Genomic DNA, 11472 nt, shown 5'->3' with positions numbered 1-11472 from the left:
TAGGCTCAGCTTTAATACCTTGTCAACTTACAAAGCATTTAATGGTGGCAGAGAGGAGTTTTCCTAGAGGATATTCTTGGAGAATATAAAACTTGATCATAAAGAGATGGAGACTATCTTCTTTAAAAGATACAACCAGAAGAAATAGGCTTATTGTAAAATAGAGAGTTCAAGGACCTCCTTTACAAGTGGTTTTTTGGAGAGATTGCTGAATTTCCATTGCTCAATATTATTAAAATGAGAGAGAGGTTTTGAGTCTGGGATAGTTTGAAGGCAATGTTTAGAATTTAAGGCAAACTGAGTACTTTTGAAAACTTCCTTTCCAATTCTATGAATTGATGGTAAAGATACACTAAATCTCCTTCTGTCCACTTTTTCCTGATTTGAACCACAAAGAATAATTAAATTATGATCTTTAACAATATTTATTGCTTTACCACTAGCTTTGTACAATATAGTGATTTATTGCGAAGTTAGCCATTGATAATAAAGTTAGTACTAATAAAGAACTGAACTTAGGGAAATATTTATTTTTAAATGTAAACTGGGCAAGTTATCCCTATAATTGTTCTTTATAATTGCCTTTTTTACTCATTTGGATTTATTATGCTTTTGTCAGTGGGAGAGGAAGGACTTACAGGGAAGAAGCCAAACATTTTTAATATCCCTGGTATATTTGTGAGAATGCTTTTTATTGCACATATGGAAACTAATCAAAATGTTGAGAGCCACTGGTCTAATCCACAGCCTTGTACATGTAGGCACTGTGTTGGGGCCAAAATGATTGTAGAGATAGGTTTTAAAAATAGAGGTCGACTAAGAGAGCCCAAGCACCAATCCTGAATAATTTTGAATGAAGACATAGTACCATTAAAATTCTTTTCTTTTCTTTTTAAAACTTTTTTAAAATTAAAATTTAATGGTTAGTAAAGTTACACACCGTGTTTTCCCGAAAATAAGACCTACCCTGACCATCAGCTCTAATGCATCTTTTGTATTTAATGTAACATAAGACTGGGTCTTATATTAATTTTTGCTCCAAAAGATGCATTAGAGCTCGTGGTCCGACTAGGCTTTATTTTTGGGGAAACATGGTAGGTTTCAAGTGCACAATTCTGTAATATAGCATCTATATATCACATTGTGTGTTCACCACCCAGAATCAGTTCTCCTTCCATCACCATATATTTGATCCTGTTTATCCTCATCTATTACCCCCCTCTCCCTTACCCTCTGATATATGGGATATAAAACTGAAAGCAACAAAGGAACAAGACAAACAAACAAAGAAACAAAAATATTTTAGTGGTTACCAGAGGATAAAAATTCTTTTCGTATACTCAGAGTTCTATGGATATTTTTCTACTTTTTAAAATTTAAAATAAACATATACTCTATACCCCATCTCTAAAACTCACTCTTCTTTGCCATTCATGTAATTGGATTGATGAGCTAATAGCTTCATTCTGTGGTGATGTCATCATTTAAAAAATATAAATTATATTTCAATATAATAAAATATCATTTTATTTTAAAGTGTGATATTTTATTTTTTAATTTTTTTTGGCTTTAAAAAATTAGTTTCAGGTGCATAAAACAACATAATGATTAGACATTTATACCCCTTCCATGATAACCCTCTCCGCTCCCCCCGCTAAGTCTACTACCCTTCTGACATGATATCATTATTTTTGCTTTATTACATTGTGCTTTCTAAAAGGCAGGTGCTATCTACATACAATTAAGTGTGTAGTAAATCCCCTTAGATGATGATCCTGTTTTAATATTAGCCCTAATGGATCTCTTGCAGCATGTAGTTCACTTGCATTTGTCATTACAACTTGGTGGAACTTGATTTCTATAGGTTTCCCATCAGTTGTTGAGCTAGAGATTTTGCTGAATACCTCCAATATTGACAATTCCGCTAATTCTTTCTGTGGCTCATTGCACTCTCTAATTAACCTCTACATTTAAAAAAAATGTGCAAAAGAAAAAAATCCTAAATATACCTCCTCTTATTTTTGACTGTTCTCTTATGTATGATTAAAATTTTAAAAATCTCATTTCTTTTTTTCTAACGTTTTGTGACAGGCACATCTTCACTTATGCTATTTACATTCTTCATTTAAAAAATTTTACTTCCTCATCTTCATGTGCTTCTTTCTTTCGTGGGAATTACTTCTATATGTACAAGACCACTCAAGACTCCGGGACCTCTGTCATGATTTATTTTTGTTGCCGTAAAACAGTTATGTACTATCATGCTTATTTGTAGAAACGCTTAGCATTTGCCTGCAGTTGCTCTGTTTTGACACTGGGTGGCCCAAATGCACAGAGAAGTTGAAACTAACTTCTGTAGGCAATATTTTGATCACCTTGGATGACAGAAATCATTCTATAACACACTAAAAATGGGAGGAAATTTTGTACAGGAATCCAAATAGAGTTTTCATGAAGGAATTTCAGGGTTTGATTTCAAGTTTTCTGGAAATAATTAAATCAGAACAATATGTAGAGTGAAAAGAACTCTGGACAGGGTACTAGGAGACGTGAGTTCTTGTTTATGCTCTTGAATTAAAAAAAACCCTAATTGCTCAAATTACTTAATCTCTGAGCTTTCATTTATGAGTCATAAAATGAGATAATATCTACTCTATAGATAATAGCTATAATCCTAACTAGTATCTTATGGACGTGTTATGAGAAGAGGTGTTAGTTTTCTTTTTTATTTTTATTACAAATTTATAAACCTTGCCCTCTATTAGCTTCAGTTAAAAATAGTCTTTGATGTACGGTTAGTTAGTGGATCTCACTCCTCTCCATTCTCAGCCACATTCTGCGGATGAACAAAACTATGGATTATTGATATCTATTTAGTTAGCAAATAATACAGGGAAATAGTTTGGGCAAAGGCTATGAAGACCCAACCTCTTAAGTATCATACTGAAAATTGCCTTTCACCCTGGTCTGTACCATCAGAATGTACCTTGCCATGCTAAGTATTTGGTTTCCTACTAAAGTGAGAGTTGGTCTGCTTCTACAACTTTGCATTGGGAAGTGGGGGGAGGAATGAGGGCAAAAAGAGAGAGGCACCAAAAGCAATCTAATTAATCCGATAAACCAGGCAGGAAGAATGAGGATTAGAAGTAAGGTTAATTGTACATGAATATTACAAGCATGACAAAGTCAAGAAATAGATCATTGGAAGCTGTGTAGTATTAGCAGGAGCTGTGAATCACACTAAGTGGAGACTGAAGGGGGATCAACTCTGGATAACTGTCATGAAAATCTTGTAAATGAAGACAGCCAATGAATTAAATGAGATAAAGTTGTTAAAGACCCTGGACTTCCTACCTCATACCAATGGAAATTTTAATTTCTGATGGAGGAAGGCAATGGTTGGTAAGACAACATCCTCAGTCCTGATGAGCCTGCCCTCTAATCTATACTGCTGAGACTGGCATACTCATTATATGGACCACTAGTTTCTCACACCGTGTTTCCCCGAAAATAAGACTTGGCCGGACCATCAGTTCTAATGTGTCTTTTGGAGCAAAAATTAATATAAGACCAGTCTTATTTTAATATAATATTATTTATATTATGTAGTCATATTTATATTTATATATTATATTAAAATAAGACTGGGTCTAATATAATATAATATAATATAATATAATATAATATAATATAATACTGAATCTTATGTAATATAAGACCGGGTATAATATAATATAATACCAGATCTTATATGATATAATATAATATAAAACCAGGTCTTATATTAATTTTTGCTCCAAAAGACACATTAGAGCTGATGGTCTGGCTAAGTTTTATTTTCGGAAAAACACAGTAGATCTGGAGTCTGTCACTTTCTGCCCTGTCCTAGCCCCATGCTAGCTGTTCATAATGATTCTATAGCTACTTACTTGCAGCCTACTGAGTTCTAGAAATCACGAGATCTCAGCCTACCATGATATTAACAGCTTCTTTCTACTAGAAAGTGGTGTCTGTAAATAGTTTTTTGCTGCCTTATACAATAGAACTGAAATGTCCAAAAGGCCAATATTCATAGAACCTAATGTTCTGCCCATTAATAAATAAGTACCAACTAATAACTGTAATCAATAAATAGTTTTATTTTTCTCCCATTGTCTTGATGTCTCAGGCTACTACCTTGTGTGTTGCCCATTGGGCCCATAGAACTAATGCATCTTTAGCCCATGAAATGACAGATTTGCCTCTTGACTATCAGATCATCCATTGTGGTTTTTTTGGGGGGTGGGGGTGGGACTGTTGTTCTTGGTCACTTTAGCCAACCTCCGACCTTTAGAATTTTTCAGAAGCAGGCACGTCTCTCTAATTTCACATTTGCCCCCAAACTGCCAAGAAACACATGTTAGATTCTTGGAAGTGCTTTTCTCTCTCTGGTCTCTGCAAGTATCCAGTCAGGTTGTGAGACCAAGATTGCCCATCTTACCCCATCACTCCCTGTGGCTGACCTTCATGTTACCAAGGGATGAAGATGTCTAGACACTAGAGACATGGGCTCAATGCCAGTATCTAAGTTGTCACAGGGAAGGGCTTGTATTGGGTTCAGCATGAAGCTGATGCTGGGTCTTTCTTACCAAGCTATTCTGGTGATGTGAGTACGCCTTGGGAAAAAGGTCTATGTGCTTGCAACTTAAACAAGTTGATCATAAAAAGCTGGGGCTTCTGGAGTGTAGGGCTGTTTTTCTTTGATCTTTGGCTGAGTAAAACACTGTGGAAAAGTGGAACTTCCTCTGTATCCTAGGAACCACTGCGTTTCAGCTGTTGGAGCAAAGTGGACTTCAGTTACTATTCTAAAATAGGGCCTGGCACTAAAATGTGCATGGAAGCAGCTGAATGTAGGAAATAGAAACAAGCAGGTGGAGCTCTGAAGGGCAGAAGGTCAAGATAGACCTTAAGGAGTGCATTTGAGCTCCTTGTCTCTGTGCGCACACAGCAGAGAAAAAGGCTAATTTCATAGACATATGTCAGCTTTCTTCAAGATTACCAGAGACCACTTGGGAATCTAATATTCAGATCAGTGTAATTTTTGTGATCAGCAGGACAGAAGCTTGGAGTCATTATTGTTGGATATTTAAAGAAATGTGATCATATGTTTTTCCACAATCTTGTGAATTAAGATATATTGATTACTCATCCATCGTTCCAGGTTCTGCAGCTTTACTAGGTGAAAACAAAGACGTGAGAAATATCTACAAAAAATGAGTCAATTACAACACAATGTGATAAGTATTAAGATGGAGAGAAGTATGTATCAAGTATTTGGAACCACATAAGAGAAATAATACAATGGAGTAAGAGAACTGCAGATTATTTCTTAGAGGAGATAACCCTTGTCCTGAGCCTTAATGAATTAGTTGGAATTAACTAGGTAGACATTATTTACAGATGTGGTGTGGAGGTGCTAAGGGTTTCAATCAAGTCCATTTATAATAGGTATTATTCATCTCAAGTCTTTGGAACATGGTGAAAAATAAGGAAGTAAGCAAATAAAGTCTCTGAATAACCAAAATTGATGGTGTCAGAGCCATGCACCAAAGATGGTAATCACTGCCAAGTAAGAGTTGCTAGTGATTTCTAGCTTAACAAGTCAGATTTTATAATACTGCTGATAAATCTGAATTGCAAATTAAAGCCTTGGGAGTCATTCAACGGCTAATGTGAAAAGTACATACAATTTGTACTGTCTAGTGAGACAAAGAATTATAGAGACATGTTCCATTGTATTGGTAAAAGCTGTTGGACTGACTATATCTTTTAAACTGATACTGGGAACAAGTTCAGGGACTTGATAATCTGGACAAATTTCTTGTTCTTACCCAAGATAGGTGTCCTTTAATCTGTAATGGGAATATTCTGCTTTCCACAGGTCAGCCAAAACATACCTGGTGGGTTAAGCTACTGTGCAAAAGGCTGACCTTCTGGAATAGCTACTGCACTAGTAGATTGCAAAAATGAAAACAAACTCTTTCCCTGTAGCAGGTTCTTGAATTTTTTTTTTAGCTCTGCTCATTAAGAGATGGAGTCTTTTTTCACACCTTGAGTATGGGTTGGCCTGATGAACTGTGTGACCAAGGGGGCTGGAGCAAACATGAAGTAAGCAGAGACTTGGAAAGTGCTTGGGTATTGAGGCTTCCCCTATTGCTACTCTTGGAAGCCTGTGACTGCCACCATGTTAAACAGCTAGGCCAGCTTGTTAGACGATAAGAGACACGTGGCCTCGATACCAACTCAACACTCCAGCTTACAGTCAGCCAATTGTTAGGTAATGAGTGAGGCACTATACTGCCACTTGACCACAGATACGTAAGTAAAGCTCAACTGAGTCCAGAGGAACTGCCCAGTTGAACCTCGCTGAGCTGAACCCAAATTGCCAATGCACAGAAGTGTGAACTACCTAGATAAACGTTTGTTTTTTAAGCCACTGACTTTTGGGGTGGTTTTTCCATTTGCCTACCTACTACATATAGGACATTTTTCTTGCCTCTGTTCTTTCTTATGTGGCTCTGTGGAGCAGTTCTCTTGATTTATTTCCATGGCATCTGTCTGCTACTTGACCTGTTTGGTTTCCTGATTACTGACCATAAAGTATTTATAGACTATTTATGGTATGTTAGGTACTATGTTATGTAATAGGGATACTAAAAGTTAATAGCATGCTACCTTGGGTCATATGGAATGAATTCTGTGCTTCCTTCTGTTCACCTAATTACACGAAAAGCACTGAAAAGATAAGTGGGAGAAGCATTATTGAAAAAATAGAAATAAGGTGGTTAGTACCAAAGAAACAAAACAAGAGAAGACAAGTGGGGCTGAGTAGCTTATATGAGGCACTCTTCTTCACTTATGCACTAGGAATAAGAATTTTTTGTTCATTTGTTTTAATACCATACTGTACACCTTGGCAGAACACTGAAGGGAGCTGCCATTTATTATTATTTTTTTCTGTCTTTGCCACTAATAACTTCTTTCTGTTCTTATTAATGGACCCAAGTCTTCTGGCTAAGGCTTTTCCATATCTAGGTGTAAATAACTTTCATTTCCGTGTAGTATCAGGGTAGCATGTCTTAGTGGTGGTGCTGGGGAAGATAGGAAAAAGAAAAATCAAAGCCGAAACCAAGCCAAATAAAAAACAAAAACTGTTTTTGAATTTAGGTATACATCTGGTTTGAATCCCAGCTCTGTCACTTAGTGATGGTCTCAATAATTTCCGTATGTAAAATGGGGTTATATCATCTACTTTATGGGATGGTGTGAGGAATTGAGATAAGGAGCTGAGATCACATATAAAGCCTCTAGCAGAAAGCTCTAAGAGCCCCAAAGTGACATTTTAGTAAGCCCTCAGGACATGGAGTTGCAATCCACTGAAGTCCAGCATTCAAAGCAATTATTTCTCCTGCTTAGACAGGAGAAAGTGGGCAATTTAAATACACAGATGCTAAGAAATATCATCTCAAGATTTCTATTAAACTAGGGACATATTTGCCATTTTGTTCTTTTTGGAGAGAAAAAAAAATTTGTTTTAAAGGGTAGGAGGTGCTGGGAGTAAGAATACCTTGATTTAAAAATCATTGGAAATTATTTATCTGGATATTTATAAAAATTACAAAAGTTATTACAGAACTTTAGTTTCATATGACTTTAAGTAAGAAATTCTATTATATTTTGCAGTTAGTTTATACATTTGTTATCTTTACTAACTTTTCTTAATATTTTTTGTGAAAACAGAATGGGTTTAATTAGGAAAATAAAGATGAAAATGACACACATTTTAATAGAAATAAACTTTTGACAATATGACAAAATTGTAGATTTTCCTATAACCGTGGAGAGCTAATGAATCAGAAGCTGGAAGGATTATAATGTATGCTTTATATTTCTTGTAGGAATGGCTGGCCAATGTTCTAAAGTGATTTTGTAAATGGCTGTTCCTCCCAACACAGAGCTTGGGTTTCCAATGTCATTCCTGCTTGGATTCCATCCCACTACTTAACATAGCAGACAGAGAATTACTGTAAGATTTGCAGTGAAATAGTGCCAGGTGTTTTAAAACGTAAACTGCTCCCTGGGGAAATAAGTTGCTAGGGAAGAAGAATAAAATAAAAATCTTTGATCACATGACATGAATCTTTTGAAAGAAACCATTTATTTGAAGGTACCTCAAATATGGCCAAGTGCTAGAGACAGTCAAATCTACTATAGTATAATAAGCTGAAATAGGAAAAGTTACATGATTTATTTTTGGCTCCTTGTTTTAAATGACTTCAATCAGTCTAAGTTATTTCCTTAAAAATTATTTTATTTCTTTAAGCCTATACTAAATTAGATTATCAAGTTAAAATTGAACGACTCTAAAAATTCAGGGTGAATGGGAGGAAGTTTAATCATAACTTTAATACATATTTTATAATTTTTAAACATAGGGAAACATCTTGAAAGCAGACTTTTAAACAGTAAGTGCACAAAATCTAGATACTAAAGTTGTAGATGGGGCCTAGCTTAAACTTGACTAACATAACAAAACAAAGTCTTTTATTAAAACAACCAACTCGACCTAGTTAAAATACTTGATGTCTTTTAGATATAAAAATATGGTTGAATTACAAAGCATGTTAAGATAAAAATCACTAACAAGTGAAACATATATTCCATATTTATATGTAAATATGGTACCTCGTATTACTTTTATAGCTGGTGGAGAGAATGTGATTCCAAGTTCGTCAATGGTTTAAGTGAGTCAGAGCTCTAAAAGCACAAAACTTTAGAGTTGGAGGAATTTAGTCACCTTGCCAATTACTAGTCTAGTTGAGTAAGAGGTATGAATACTGGCTCCAAAGCAAGATCTCTGAGATATCGCTGGTTGTAAGGGACCTGTAAGATTTCCTGGATCAGCATCTTATTTCTTTGCTTCAGCTAGTCTTGTCTCTTTCTAAATCCATGACTAGTACTTATTCATTTTTGCATAATATTCTAATCACTAGATGAAGGTTTTGCTCATCACCAAACCTGATCAAAGTGAGCCTAAGAAGACCCTTCGTTTGAACTCATATTCAGACTGCTTAAACCAACACCCAATTCGACCAAACCCATAAGGACGTGACCTTCCAGGGTCTTGCTATTAAATTTCTGTAAATAGCACAAGATTTCTTTAGCAAAGACTCTGGTTACATATGGCTGCAGTGCAAATCGTCTCTGTAAATCCATTAGAGGTTGGAATTTGTAAAAATGCAAAATTCTCTGAAACCAGATACTGTTTTCTTTTTCTTTGCGGGGGAAATTGGAATCCTAGTTACAGCCAGTAAAGCCTTCTAACCTGATTCTCCCTCTAGAGGGAGACATAGTCCAGCTTTTATAATCAATTGCCTGCCTTTCATCTTTTACTGTCTTTTTTTTCTGCAGGACCGCTGTTTGCTCTCAGTAGCAGCTGCGGTGGCTAACAGAACTGGCTGTTGGGAAAGAGAAGGAGGGAGGCAACGTCGTCTGGTTCTTCCATCCCATTTTACTGCTTAACTCAACCTGGAGTGTTGGGATCTATTCTTTCTCTGCTTTCTCCTTGCTCTACACAGGGAGACAAGTCACTCCGCACTCCTTGGACAGCCACGCTGGGAGGAATAAGGGGTCTGGGTGGAATGGGGCTTTTGCCCTTTACGGTGACTTTGTAAAAGATACCACCAGTGTGTTTTGACAGTACAGCGCTTAGGGTGGGAGACAGAGAGGAGTCTTTGATTACTAAACCGCCTACGTTTTCTTTCTTCTGGTGATCTGGATTTGTTTCCTCGGCCTCCTCCCCTGCCCCTTCTCTTCTCCCCTCCCGCCTTTAGACAAGTGACTCAGGCGACACCTGCTCGCTTGTATTGGATGTTGGAACTCACACCTTCTCGTTGGTGACGGTGCCAGCGCATTGGGGAGAGGGGTACAGCAGCGGATTTCCCTTCCTTCAGCCCAGGATGCCTAGAGGGGCAGCGGTTGGACTGCGTGAGGCTCTGCCCGCAGCACTTCTAGGCGGGATTGAGGGGCTGCAGCTGGACAGGAGTTGCTGCTAATTGGACTCGGCGCAAAGTCTCTGAGAGGGCATCAGCTGGGACCTCGCTGCTAAAAGCGGGCACCTGAACCGAGGAATCTAGGCGCCTCGCGGGCGGAGGACAGCGGAGCTCAGAGCATCTCTTCCTTCTGCCCCGAACCTCCCCGGCAACTCCTCCACGTTGGAGCCCCGGGACCTGAGAGAGCCAGGGACCTGGTGAAGTACGAGGCCGAGGCTCCTTTCCTGAAGGTGAATCGTTGCGTCCAACTGCCTTTCCCCAGAGAGCAAAAGGGAGGGCGGGAGACAGGGAACCGAGGATGTGTGAGCGTGTGTGAGAGGGAGAGACAACGTGAGGCGAGAGGAAAAGTCTGCGTTCGGCGTTAAAATCAAACAAATCAGAGATGGAATAAGAGCGGTAATTGCTGCGAGACCGCCTCGATTCTAGCAGTGGGGAGCTGAGCGCACCGCGCGCATCGGGAGAGGACAGCGGGCGACCGCGGGCGCTGGCAAGGGCTGCGGGACTCCGGCTTGTCCTCAATAAACAATTCTTTTGATGACTTTGACACTGTGGAATAAAAAGGGGGAAAAAGAGAGGAGGCTCACGCGCTCCACCTTCCATTCACTGTAAGGGGATTCCAGTTTAAATGTCAAGAGATTCCTGAACCCTGTTTGCCATCGGAGGAGGACACACACCAGCGCGCGCGCACACACACACGCACGCTCCGGACCTCACTCACACGCGCTCCAGGAGCACACACCACCGGACTTCGGTTCCCTATGCCCCTGAACAGGGACAGCGGATTGGCATCTTGGATGCAATGCAAGAGCGATAAGGCTGGCGCGGGCCCGCGGAAGCTGCAGGAGCATCGCTAGGTGTTGCCGCCACCAGGAAGCCGGGCTGCAGGTAGGTGCCAGCCGCACCTTCCGCGACCCTCCGGCGCTTGGGACTCGGGCGGCAGCTGAAGTACCCGGGGCCCGGAAGGCCTGCCCTCCCCGGGGGTCGGGGGCTGTATGGGGCTCGCCAGATGAAGGCGAGAGGTGAACGCAGAGGCGGTTGAGCAACCAGCATCTCCCTCCAGGGCGGTTAGAACAGGGGCGGGGGTGGAGGGACGCCGAGAGTGGATCAGAGGTTCCGAGAAGGAGGTTCCGAGAGCGGTGCCCTCCCACTCTTCCCTGCTCCGTTTCTCACAACATAGCGAGCGACCCGGCCGAGGATTAAAGTGCGTTTTAATTCGATCCCTCAACCGAACCTAATTAGGAGTTGGGGGTCGCGTTCAAGGGAGGATCAGTGAGATGTGTCAGGTCACCTTTCTGAAATCTGTACTTTCTGTCCACTTCTGATTAGTTAGTTCTCGGGCCTGCCTGCAGACGGTGGGCGTTTCAATGAGGCTATTGATTTC

General features: G+C 39.5%; 1 protein-coding gene across 2 annotated transcripts in view; it reads left to right on the top strand.

Annotated features, from left to right (window-relative positions):
* Window positions 1-9493: 9493 nt before the first annotated feature.
* Window positions 9494-11472, top strand: part of TAFA2 (TAFA chemokine like family member 2) — a 396027-nt gene continuing 394048 nt past the window's right edge. Inside the window, exon 1 of one of the 2 annotated variants that reach the window (XM_019732468.3) lies at window positions 9494-10976. The gene's annotated coding sequence lies outside the window, so the exon portion shown is untranslated. The remainder of the gene's footprint in view (window positions 10977-11472) is intronic. The other variant, XM_088800360.1, reaches the window with a different exon arrangement.

Source organism: Rhinolophus sinicus, chromosome 1, assembly GCF_057876585.1.
Source record: "Rhinolophus sinicus isolate RSI-liver-muscle chromosome 1, RSI-T2T, whole genome shotgun sequence".
In the NCBI taxonomy this organism is placed as follows: Eukaryota; Metazoa; Chordata; class Mammalia; order Chiroptera; family Rhinolophidae; genus Rhinolophus; species Rhinolophus sinicus.
This window is presented reverse-complemented; position numbering and strand designations above follow the sequence as displayed.